The 12,324-nt window shown below is 35.1% G+C and overlaps 1 long non-coding RNA gene across 1 annotated transcript in view; it reads left to right on the top strand.

The window, feature by feature from the left end:
• Positions 5,605–12,324, top strand: part of LOC107638118 — an 8,920-nt gene continuing 2,200 nt past the window's right edge. The window contains exons 1-2 of the long non-coding RNA XR_001619740.2: positions 5,605–5,707; positions 9,200–9,202. This is a non-coding gene — a long non-coding RNA (uncharacterized LOC107638118). The remainder of the gene's footprint in view (positions 5,708–9,199; positions 9,203–12,324) is intronic.

Below are 12,324 nucleotides of genomic sequence, written 5' to 3'. Positions count from 1 at the left end.
GTTAATATATTGTTTGTTTGAAAAAAAAAAACAGCACAAATACTTTCCCTTCTCTGCTAGCTGTTTGGCAAAGAAAACATGGTGGCCCCCACTCAGACACCATCAAACATTTCTTGTGTGGAGGATATTTCCAAAAGGAACATGCATTTTGTTTTTTGTTTTGCAGCACAGTTTCTCCATGCCTTTGTGTGGGATCATTCTGCATGCAACCCTTTTGTTTTCTCTCTCTTTTGGAATCAACAGAATTCATTGGGATACTAGATTTTGGTGTTCCATCCAATGTGGATTAGGTTGATCACTGGTCAATGTACTTTGTCTGATGAAAAGAGTTGCTTTATTTGTTCTGTTGTGTTGTTCAAAACTTAAACAAGCTGTGTCTGTGTGAGAGAGAGATAGAGAGAGAATTGGAAGAGGTTCTGAAAATTTATGGTCAGTTTTGCTCAGAGGTTTCAGTGTATTAAGATTTAGCAGATGGCAAGTTAAGAAAGAAGGAAAACATGAAAACCGTTATTGTCAATAGTGATGCATTGTTAAGTTGCATAAGACTGCATTTGACAGTGTGTTACACTGTTCAATTCTGGAGATATTTGTAGGCTGTGTGGTCAGTGTGGAAGGTTTAGAAAATATAACAAATGACAAGGTATGTTTAAGACTAAAGACAAGCGAAGTGTGTTTGAAAGACAACTGAGGGAATGACTAAATCCAATTAAATTGTGTTTTGAATGCTCATTTTTAGTTTGATGATATTGTTTAGACCACAGATTTGATTTAACTTTAAACACAGTCACAAGTCACAACAATATAAAGGGAAAAAACTTATAACATGAGTTTTTTTTTTTCTTTTTTTTTATGGTATCTTTTTTTTTTGGCATATTAATGACTAATCTACCATGAATTTAATCTCTATTTAAATGTATATTACTGGTTAATGAATTGCTGCATGCTTGCATATACACTTAGTTAGACGGCAAATAAAATGACTATTTGACTAATTCAAATTGACTACATGAGCTACTCTTTGATCATGTGATATTGCAACATGTGATTATTTCATGAAAATTTGTACATAGAAATATATTATAAAAAAATGATCTAAAATCAATCAATAATAAATCATATCATTTTCCTTTTTTTCTAATAGTATATTATTTTTCTAATTATCTGTAGACTGAATATTCCTACTGTATTTGTACTATTTATGAAATTATACAATTTTATTTATGAATTTAATTTTGATACATTGTTAGTGTAAAATAGTTTTATACGTGCATCTAATTACGTAATGTCATATGAGTAAAATTAATTATCTTTCACATTAACCGCATAAATAATCATCTAAAAAAATAGATGTAATTGCATGATTATGTAAAACACTATACACAGATAGTACATCAAAATTAAACTCTTCTACTTATATACATGCGCCCACCGAAATTTGAAATTCACTAGTGTTCTACCATAGGATAAAGCTCTCTTAATTTTTTTAAATTTTATTTTCAGTGTCACTACTAACTCAAATCAATGTATAACCAATTAATTGCTACTTTTTTTTTGGTCAAGCACATATGAACTATGATAAGACGTATGGTGTAACTAAACTAGTGGATGCACTGGCCCTACTATTAGAAAATTCTGTTTCTTTTAGAATTTGATTAGTCCCAATAATCAGAAACATGGACCTTGAAGGAGGCTTGAAACAAAGGAAGGGCCCACCTTCTGCCATTTTAGAATTGAGCCGTTTGCATCATTATCTCTGGAATTCTGTGCTGCCCCGCCAATTTATGCATCTGTTTAATTATGTATTGTAATTTAAATATTTTTTATTACTATTTCTAAAATAAAAAATATATTTTAAATTAGTAAATTAATCAATTTATTTTAAAATTTTATATGCAACATAGATACATATAATAGAACAAAAGATATAAAATAAGTAATAAGAATGAATAAATTGAGAATAAAATAAAATATATAAAATCATGAAGAAAATAAAATATTAGATTAATACCTAAACTATAATTGTTTGAATTAAAATTTACAATTAAAAATTTCAAAAAGAGAAACAATGAAATTAGAAGATACATAAAGTAGTCATAGAGAGCTATATAAAAAAAACACGAAGAATTTAAAATTTACTTTTTGATGAAGAGAAAATAACCACTAGACAAGGAATAGAAAAAGAAGGTTGAAAATATAAAAATAATAAGAGGGTTTAAGGAAATAAAAGAGCGATGACCCAAAAACTAAATTTGATTAGGTTAAATAATAGTCAAAATAATAAAAAAATAATAAAAAATTTTAAAATTTTGACCAATTGAATTTAATTTATTTTTAATGGGGTCATTTAAAATTTAAAATAAGGACATATTATATAGAACTATTTTTTTTAAAAAAAATGAAAATACAGTGGGGACAAGTGCCCCCTCATGCTTGCTGCTGGGTCCGTGCCTGACCCGAGCCATTCACTACAGGAGAACCGAAGCTTAGTAGCGGTTTATATAAGGATTAGCGGCGGTTTTTAACCGCCGCAAAACGAGTTACCAGCGGTTCAAAAACTGTTGCAGTATAGGGCGTGGACATTTAATTTTACGGCGGTTTCTTTGAACCGCTGGCACAACTGCTACGAAACCACATGAATGGCGACGAAACCGCCGCTATTTGGCCAACAGGAAATTCGACCGCATTTTTGGCGATTTTGAACCGCTGCTGTTCTTTTGATCGTTGTGTTTTAAAAAATGTATTTTGCGGCGGTTCCAAACCGCCGCTATCTGATGCTCCAAAAATTTAAATTTATTTTTGGCCATTTGATAACCACCGCTATTGTTCCGTCTAAATGGCCGCAAAATTACTGTATTTTGCACCGGCAATCAACGCTCTTTTAATTACTGTATTACTATATTATTATTTTTTTGTTATTTTTTGAATTTTTACTGTATTTGGCATTTCCTTGTTTTAAAAGAATAAATCGATGGGTGAGAGAGCAAGAGCATGGAAGCATGGGGATTGGGAATGAAAGCAAGAGCAAGCAAGAAATGTAAATAGCGAGAAAGTAAATAAGAAGCAAGAAAGGCAAGAAATGTAAATAGCAAGGAAGTAAATGATCATGCAAGAAATTAAAGGAAAGCAATTAAAAGACTCTTGGTAAGAATTGGGGAGTTTAGGATTCCTATCCTAGTTGTGGACCACAAACATGGCAATTGTGTGGGATCAATCCAAATCAATCAATCCTCCTTGAGAATTAGTCAAAAAGCCATAATTGATTTCAATCCATAAGTCCTAGTCTACTCACTAATTGCTTAGTGAAAGACTAGCGTCAATGGAAACCAAATCAATTAATTATTCCTACACAATGCATAATGGACATCCACAACTCAATTCCACCCAAACATCCAATTTCTCAACCAAGAGTGTGAAAACTAAACATGCAAGAAATTAAACATCAAAGCAATAAAAGTCAAAAGCAATTAAATGAAAGCAAGTAAAAGTCAAAGCAATTAAATGCAAAGCAAGAAAAATTAAAGTTCAAGAAACCTCTTAGCAAGTAATTGAGAGCTAAGGCTACCTCTCCTAGCCATTGACCACAAACATGGCAATTGTGTGGAATCAATTTAAACTAGTCAATCCTCCTTGAGAATTAGCAAAAGTGTAATTGATCTCAATCCATAAGTCCTAGTCAACTCACTAATTACTTAGTGAAAGACTAGCGTTAATGGAAACCAAATCAATTAGCTACCCCAGAATTACCACTAAATGTCGGAGATTATGACTCTAGTATCCTAGGAACTCAAATCACAAGCCAAGGTGGAAAAATCTATTCAAAATCTAGAGTTGGCATTTTCACAAACACCTTGTGTGCATAAAAGTAAAACATGGAGAATTGCAAAGTAAAATGTAAAACTATAACCAACTATCAACAAAACCAAACATAAACAAGCAATCAAACATAAAGGAGGCATGAAATGTAAAATTCATCAATCAAAACTTCAAGAAATACAAAATTGCAATATGAACAAAGTAACTTGAACCAAAAGAAAATGAAAGTGAAAGTGCTTTAATTAAAGTGGAAATTGAGAGTACTTACAATTGAAGAAGTAAAATCAAAGATCAAAGCTTGCTATAAAATGCTACAAGGAAATGGAAATTGAAAAACCCTAGGAGAGCAAAGCTACACTACTCCTACTCCTACTCCTAATTACTATGAAAACTATGTAAAAATTGCTCCAATGCCTCCTCCTTTGATAAGTGGTCAATTCTCCTTCATATAGCACTTCCAAACAGCAATTCAGCCTTCCAAAATGGGCCAAGAGGCCTCCAAATTCGCGCAGCACATGCCTCATTAATGAAATCACGTGCAGGGACCTGTGCGGACGCACAGACGTGTGCGACCGCACACGCGGCTAAAAATTGACCTGTGTGTATGCACAGATGCGTGCGTACGCACACATGGAAATTCTTGCTTGTGCGCGCGCACGCACACTTTGCTGTGTGTGCTTTTCCTTGTTTTCTTCATGTTTTCTCTCTTGTGCATGCTTTCTTCCACTTTTGCCCATCCATTCTTGCCCTCAAGGCCTGAAATCACTCACAAACCATATCACGGCATCGAATGACATAAAAGTGGGATTAATTTGCTCTATTAAAGCACAAAATTGCATGTTTTCACATTTATGATCAAATTAGGGACAAAACACAAAAGCATGCTATTCTGGTGCTTAAGTGTGAGTTCATGTGCTAGAACCCATCCAAAATTGAGTCAAAATATAGCATCAAATATGGACTCATCAGTGAACAAATATTGGCAAAACTGATAAAATTATTCATTAATCCAAATATCAATAAAGTGTATTCCTTACTAAGAGTTGCATAATCAACAATAAAAAAGTGTATATTTAGCTTAAAGAATAAATTTCAAATCCTTAGTTCTACTCTCTACTCTGTCCCTCCAATGAATTCATCCATGCAGCCACGTCTGGTGGTAGCGCCCCACCTTGCCCTTGAAGTAGACACATCAGAGCACTCTCTATTGCCTGCCTTTTCGTCTTCTCGGTTGCTACTTCATCCTCCATTGCCTTTCTTTTTAATTTCTCAGCCACCAGCTCTGCTTATAGTTCAAGCAACACCCTTTGGATCTCCTCCCTTTGAGTTCCAATGCTCGGCTGAGGTGAATTCGTACCAAACAGTTGACTAGTAGTCGGTCCGATTCCCATGCCACGCACTTTACCTGGGTGCTCCTTTCCAAGAGCTTGAGCAAGTGAATCATTCTGAGATAACAGTCTAGATGATTCATCATGTTGCTCAATCTCCGCAATTCTTTCCTACATAGTTAGATAAGCGAACATAAGCATTTATTAGCTAATTGCTAACCGAACATACTTTGAACACAATTTTAACAAACAAAATCTATGAGAAACAACATAGCAATTCTCAACACATTACTTACACCAATAGCCCGAGCTGCATCATGGAGATAAGATCCATTAGATCGTTTGTGCGTTAAGACAAACAACTCCCCCTACTAACTGGATGCCCTTGTCGTTCTGACTGCAATAATATAGCTTAAATAGTGAATAGGTATACACAGAGAAGGTTCAAAAAGTAAGTGAATCCTAAATTGCCTCTTCTTCTCCGAGCCTTGCCAAGCTTTTCGATCTGCCAGTATGAGTGTATAACTGCTTCGATCGATTCTCAGCATTTTTCCTACACTTCTCCTGTTATGCCATCAAAAGTAAGAGCTACTAGACACTATTTCTGACTAACTCAATGTGACACAAATAGAATTTTGAAAGTATGAAATAAAAATCAATTACCTTTTTTTCTTCACTGTTGCGATAATCAAGGAACCATCTCCAATGATCCGCAGTAATTCCCTTTGGACGGCCTTTAATATTTTGTTCAAGAGTCAGATCTGATTTGTAAAAGTGATTATACAAATGGTTCCTCGTGTCCTTCCAAGCCCTTCCTAGCATTTTTAATATTGTACGCTTGATCATTCCTCTACTATCTTCTTCAAAATCGAACAATTCCTGCAAGAGTAGAATTAAATTGTTAGTAGGCGTCGAATTAAGATTCCGGGATTGTACAAAAATATAACGATTTACCTTTACACATTCATTATAGATCTTGTCCCTAGAGCAAACCTTTCTCCAATCCTTCTCGTAGATTGAGAATTTGGTGTAGTCAGATCCTAGCATTCTGACAACGCCGCTTAGTATACCAGCTTCATTTCCAACTGGTTGCAGTCTATCGTTGAACCTGAGTACGAATTTTCTACCGTTAGGTAGCTTTATAGCCTCTCTCACACTTAAATGAAGTTGCTTGATTGTCCCATCAGACTCTGTTTATCATAGTTATTCTGTGTGAGCAACCACTGTGGCCAAGATGCGATGAAATCATAAAAAAATTACTCATAAAAAAATACATGGGATAAATTATTGTATACCAATTGTTTTAACATCCCAAAATTCGGTGGTCTTGCGTCTCTTGCGCTTCAGAGCCTCCGATGCAGCAAACAGGTTGTCAACGTGTTGCTCAAAAGAATCTACCTCATCTGCCTCTGGGTCTAAGTCTTCATCAGGCAGTTCCGAGTGTTGAGCACCATTCGTGCAAGTCTGTGGAGCAGGCGGTGGTTCGGTACAGGGTGGTCGAAAGGGGCATAAAGATGAGGTCGGGGCGGCACCAGTACTACCAGAGGGGGGAATTAGGCCATCCACTTGGGGCACGGATGAAGCTGCAGCAGATCCTGTTTGAGTTTGCTGACATACTGAGTCTAACTTTGATTTCTTCGTGTAACGACTTATCCTGGGCATCTTAATAAACTTGGTACCACCAAGTGTATCACTTAATACTATTATCAAAATGTAAAAGATAAACAAAAATTCAATAATATTAAATATAAGCAAATATTTAGACACGTAAAGCAAAAATATCTCAAATTATAGCTCGTAAAAGAAATAGCAATAGGCTTAAAATTTTTAATTGGGAGCAACATGCCTTTTCAATAGCTTTGTCAATTATATTTTTCTGAACAAACAGGCTCAATATAAAGTAATAATAAATTGGGGTTCAAATAAGCAACTATATATGCTAGGACATATATAAAACATATGGAACTTGATAAAATTACCATAAGCAACTATATATGCCTTTCACATTCGAATGTACATGTAAAGGCATGAGTTACAACTTTGTTGCATAAGCACTATACAGGCATTACCAAAGTTCAAATCAAAACCCAAGGCATGATATAAAAAAATATATATGCAAGTTAATAAATCCCCACTTTCATGTTCTGCCAGAGTATTAATTATCTTTCGAAGGCTAAATCAATAGAATTTAGGTATCTTTTGAAACCTAAATCAAGCAAACAATAATGAGAATGATCAATGTACTCCCCCTACTTTATTACTGTCTCGTAAACAACGCTATACATAGTAGGAGTAATACATTCCTCAAATTAAGCACATACCTTGTTTACATTTGAGAATGATCAATATATGTTAAGTCTCTAACCCTTCATATAATAATGTCCTAACATTGTCAACAAGTCAATTACTAGCTATGGAAATAAACAAATTTAAGTACATTGAAGACATCATGAACATTGAATTCTTTAATTTACCGTGAAATCTTAATCTGAACTCAACTAAAAAAATGCGTGCTTATTCTTTCAATTATGTAAACTACTCAGTATTAATTTCTTAAACTCGTGCGTTATTTGATAACTTGCGATACGAATGTATAAATAAACTCCTCTCCTTGACCTATATTCACATATCATATCAGTTTATAATTTTCTTTTTTCTACCTACATTAAAGAGAAAATTTTGATATGGATTGACTTTGTAAATGTTTTGAGAAAAAGGAGAATGGTGTTTACTTTTTTTGTCCTTCTCATAGTTAATGCTATCACAAAACTAACTAAAATAAAGAGGGTAAAGACTGTGTAAATTCAAAATTCTAAAAAATAGAAAACCATATACAAATTTTTCAGCACAGTTACAGCCATCACAGTTAAAGCTATGAACTGACTAAAGAGTTAGGGGAAAACAGGGCAAAGAGAAACAACAATTCCCAGTAGAAAAAAAAAGATCATAAATATACTGATAAATTACAGTAAATACAATTTCCATTAGCACACAACAATTGTGGATATTATAATAATATAACCTTCTTGCTAATGATAATCAAATAGCTAGTAAAATGCTAGGAACAAAAAACACCACTAAATGCGGCAAAGCAAAGTTAAACCAAACTAAAGGAAAACCAGATATGTTAAACAAGTGCAGTATGGCAACAATACCTCATTAAAAATGATTTTTTTAATTAGTATTTTTTTAATAAAATCACAGTAACATAAAGGGAAAAACTTGATCATGGAGACACAAAACTAATTACATAAATAAGGATTAAGTAACCTGCGATTCTCAATGGGCAAATTAGCAACCACACAAAGTCAACTATTAGTATTTACCGGCAGTGGAAGGAAGGTTATCGTCGCTGATGCTTCTCATGACGCAGCTGCTTGATGGGTGGACACGGCAGGACGACGTTGATGGATTCTGGTTTTGCGACGTCGACGGCTACCCCAACTTGATGAAATCTGAAGACTGCTTGGAGGAAGAGATTCGGTCCAACAGCAACGGGTGGAGGTGCGTCTCGTGGGAGGCTTTAGTGGTGAAAGAAATTAGGACTAGGTTATTAATGGCGGGTTTTATGTGTTTTGAACATTAAAAGACTGAGTTCCTTTCTCTCCTGATGGTGGTAACAATAAAGGGCTTCACTTAGCAGTGTAAATAAGCCAAAAAGAATAATAATAAACAATTTATAATGTTTATATGCATCAGCCTAATAATAAAAGTATGATATATTTTATTGCTAACAATATTAATAGAATTATTCAATAAACCATAAATATAATTGGGTGTTAAAAGAATGTGAATAATAATAATAATAATAATAATAATAGTGGGGGATATTCTTGATGACATCTGCTACAGTTGTGGCCATCGGCCCCGTATTGCTTACATAGTCTAGGACCACGCAACATTTGAGTGTCCATCTCATTCAAGAAATGGGTCATCCTTGGTCGACCTTTGGATACCCGTCTGAGGAACGAATTACCTAGGAATCGAGGTCCATGATAAACAGGCCATGTTGTGGGATTCTCTAGTGGCCTAAACCTAGCTTTGTACACTCTACAAAGTTGGTCCATTTTGTAAATATCATGAACATACAGTTGCCAATCCAGCCGTTGATTTGCACAACAAGCAAACACATGTCGAACGGAAGCCGGTCTACCTGGAATTCACCAAGACACACCGTTGTCGACGTAGGTCCACTGCATACTCAACCCCACTGGGACACTCACGCACTTCGAATGCCTCATTCTGTCTGTCAAAGCAAATAACTTGTATGTTATCCGCTGTCCACTGATTCACATGCAATTTAGAGGTCACAAGCTCAAAGAACACATGTCCTGCGTTAATACGAGCCTCAGCCTTGGCTCTTTTTCAGGTGAACAATTCATTAAGCCTGTAAAACGTTGCCTTAACAAGTGCAGTGACTGGAAGATTGCACGTCCCTTTTAGTACCGAGTTGATGCATTCCACTAGATTAGTGGTCATATGACCCCACCTGTATCCCCCATCAAATGCCAAAGCATACTGCTCACGTGAAACCCGATCCAACCAGTTGGTATAAGCCTTAACCTACTCGTGTAAACGCTGATAATGCATCTCGTACTCGCGAATCGTCCTCGAATATCCTGTCAATAAAAAAAAGATCAACTATAAACAACATTCATAATTAATAACTGGGTTTAAGAATAACTATAATAGTAACTATGATACCAATGATGACGATAAGCTTCTGCAGATACAGAGTCTTGAACTTCCTCAAGAAGTTAGACTCTATGTGTCTGATACAAAACATGTGAAAAGCTCTGGGAGGAGACCAAGATCTGTTACTACGAGCAATAGCTGACCTGATGGATTCGTGCTGATCGGATATAAGGCCCACACCATCACGTGTCACCACATGTTGTCGTAAGTTACTAAGAAAAAAGTGCCAAGTCTCAGATGTCTCTCCCTCTACTATCGCAAATGTAATAGGCACGATATTGTTATTTCCATCCTGTGAAACTGCAACCAACAAATAACCCTTATATTTTCCATACAAATAAGTTCTGTCTACCTGCACTATTGGCTTACAATGTCTAAATGCTCTAATACAAGGGTAATAACTCCAAAAGACTCGGTGTAGTATACGAATATTAGGAACTAGGTCATCTCTTTGGTACGCAGGCATTGTTTCAAAGTGAACCACCACTGATGGCTCCTTGTGACACATGATCTCAAACCATATGGGCAAAGTTTTGTACAAAACTTTTCAACCTCCAAAAATTGACTCCACTGCCTTCTGTTTTACGAACCATGTTTTGGGATAACTTATGGTGTAGTTAAACTTCGGCTGTACTTCCGCAATCACTGATTTTACCTTTATAGATGGGTAAACTTCTACCAATGGTTTTATTGCTTTTGCAATTGTGTTGGAATCTAACTTTGAATGATCTTGAGAAATGGTGGCCCTAGTACAGGTGTGACTACCATTGTACCTCCTTATCTCCCAACATGACTTCCTGGACATTTTGCTAACCCTGATCAGCCAATCACAACCTGCGCCGTACTGGGAACATTTAGCATAGAATGTCATCAGTTCTGACTCATGCACACGATAATCTACACCTCTACAGATGGTATAATCTTTTATCGTCTTAATTACTGCCTCCCTAGAACTGAATTCCATTCCCACGGTGAATTCACCATCCCACGCCACAAAATTTATATTTCCATAAATAATTCTTAAATATGTGTCTCATTAATAAAATCTATGATCCATAAATCAAGAATAAATCATGCAAAAGTTAATAAATTAATCAACTAGGTCATCAAATGCTATTTAATAAATTAATAATCACAGAAGAATGTGAAATACTAAATTCATCGACATGCATGTTTACTTGATAATTAAAAATTAAACAATTGCTAATTATATGCTATATTTTACCTATTTACCATTGCCTTAAATATTTGTCTCAAACCCAAAACCTATGTATAAATCATAATTTAAAATTACTACATATCTGCATTTATATATTGAGGAAACTCCGGTGCATGCATGGCCTTCAAATCCAACGACCGCATGAAAGTCAGCTCCTCAAACGACTGCTGGTTTGTTAGTGCATTTGCCACATCTGTCATAGTTACTTTCAAACTCTTCCTCGCTATCACTGTTGTAATCTTCCAATAAAATATCTCGGTCCGCTGCAGACTGCTTGAACTCAATATACAGTTCGATGAACGATATTCGGGACTGACTTTCAAGATACACTAAAAAAATTTCTTGCATGCTCGCTTCATCGGTCACGTATTTCGTTTGAAATTGAACGAATCCATCAAATATAGATATAGGATATCTATATAGAATATACGACACTCTCCTAGATATTTGAGAATCCATCTTCTCACAAATCACACCTTTTAAATCTTCAAATGACAGTGTGAATTGAATTATAATATCTCATGGATTTTCACACACAAATTTCACTCCTTCAGATATTTGTAATAAAATTTGACCATGATAATACACTTTTAACATCACTCTATCATCCATGACAATAGAGAAAAAGAAAAAGAGCAGAGACGAGCTTCAGAGATTTGAAGAGAAGAGTGTGAGAAGAAGAAGACGAAGTGGATAGCTCGGTTATGGAGTTGGTATATATAAAACTGAAATCGGACCGTCTGACCGCTTTTTTGATGGTTCAATTTTTTTTTAAAACTAAAATCGGATAGTCCGATTAGTGGCAAGGCCCGCCAAAAAATATTTTTTTGTGAGAAATTGGTGGGTCTGATTTCATGGTCCAACAAACATTTTGTCCTGCACACTAGAAATCGCTGGGTCCGATTTTTTCGGACAAAAAAAATTGAACTCTCCATGCATGAAATCGGTGGATCTAATTTCTATGCAAGCAAAACGTCTACCTAACACAAATCGGACGGTCCGATTTGTGTCTCCTCTCACCTCTAAAAAATCAGATCGTCCGATTTCTTCACGTCAACTAACTGCCATCACAACAGTATAAAACATCTTTAACTTCCATAACTAGGCGTTACACCAAACTAGATTCCATAACAAAAAAATTAGCCTATGTATATGAAGATGTTATTTTAATTTTTGAATATCTACATTTTAAAAGAGAGAAAAAAGTTCAATATGTCGGGTAAATTTGACGTAAATTTTATCTCTTAAAATTATAAAAATAATTTAAAT

This window comes from Arachis ipaensis, chromosome B04 (genome assembly GCF_000816755.2).
Source record: "Arachis ipaensis cultivar K30076 chromosome B04, Araip1.1, whole genome shotgun sequence".
Classification (NCBI taxonomy): domain Eukaryota; kingdom Viridiplantae; phylum Streptophyta; class Magnoliopsida; order Fabales; family Fabaceae; genus Arachis; species Arachis ipaensis.
This window is presented reverse-complemented; position numbering and strand designations above follow the sequence as displayed.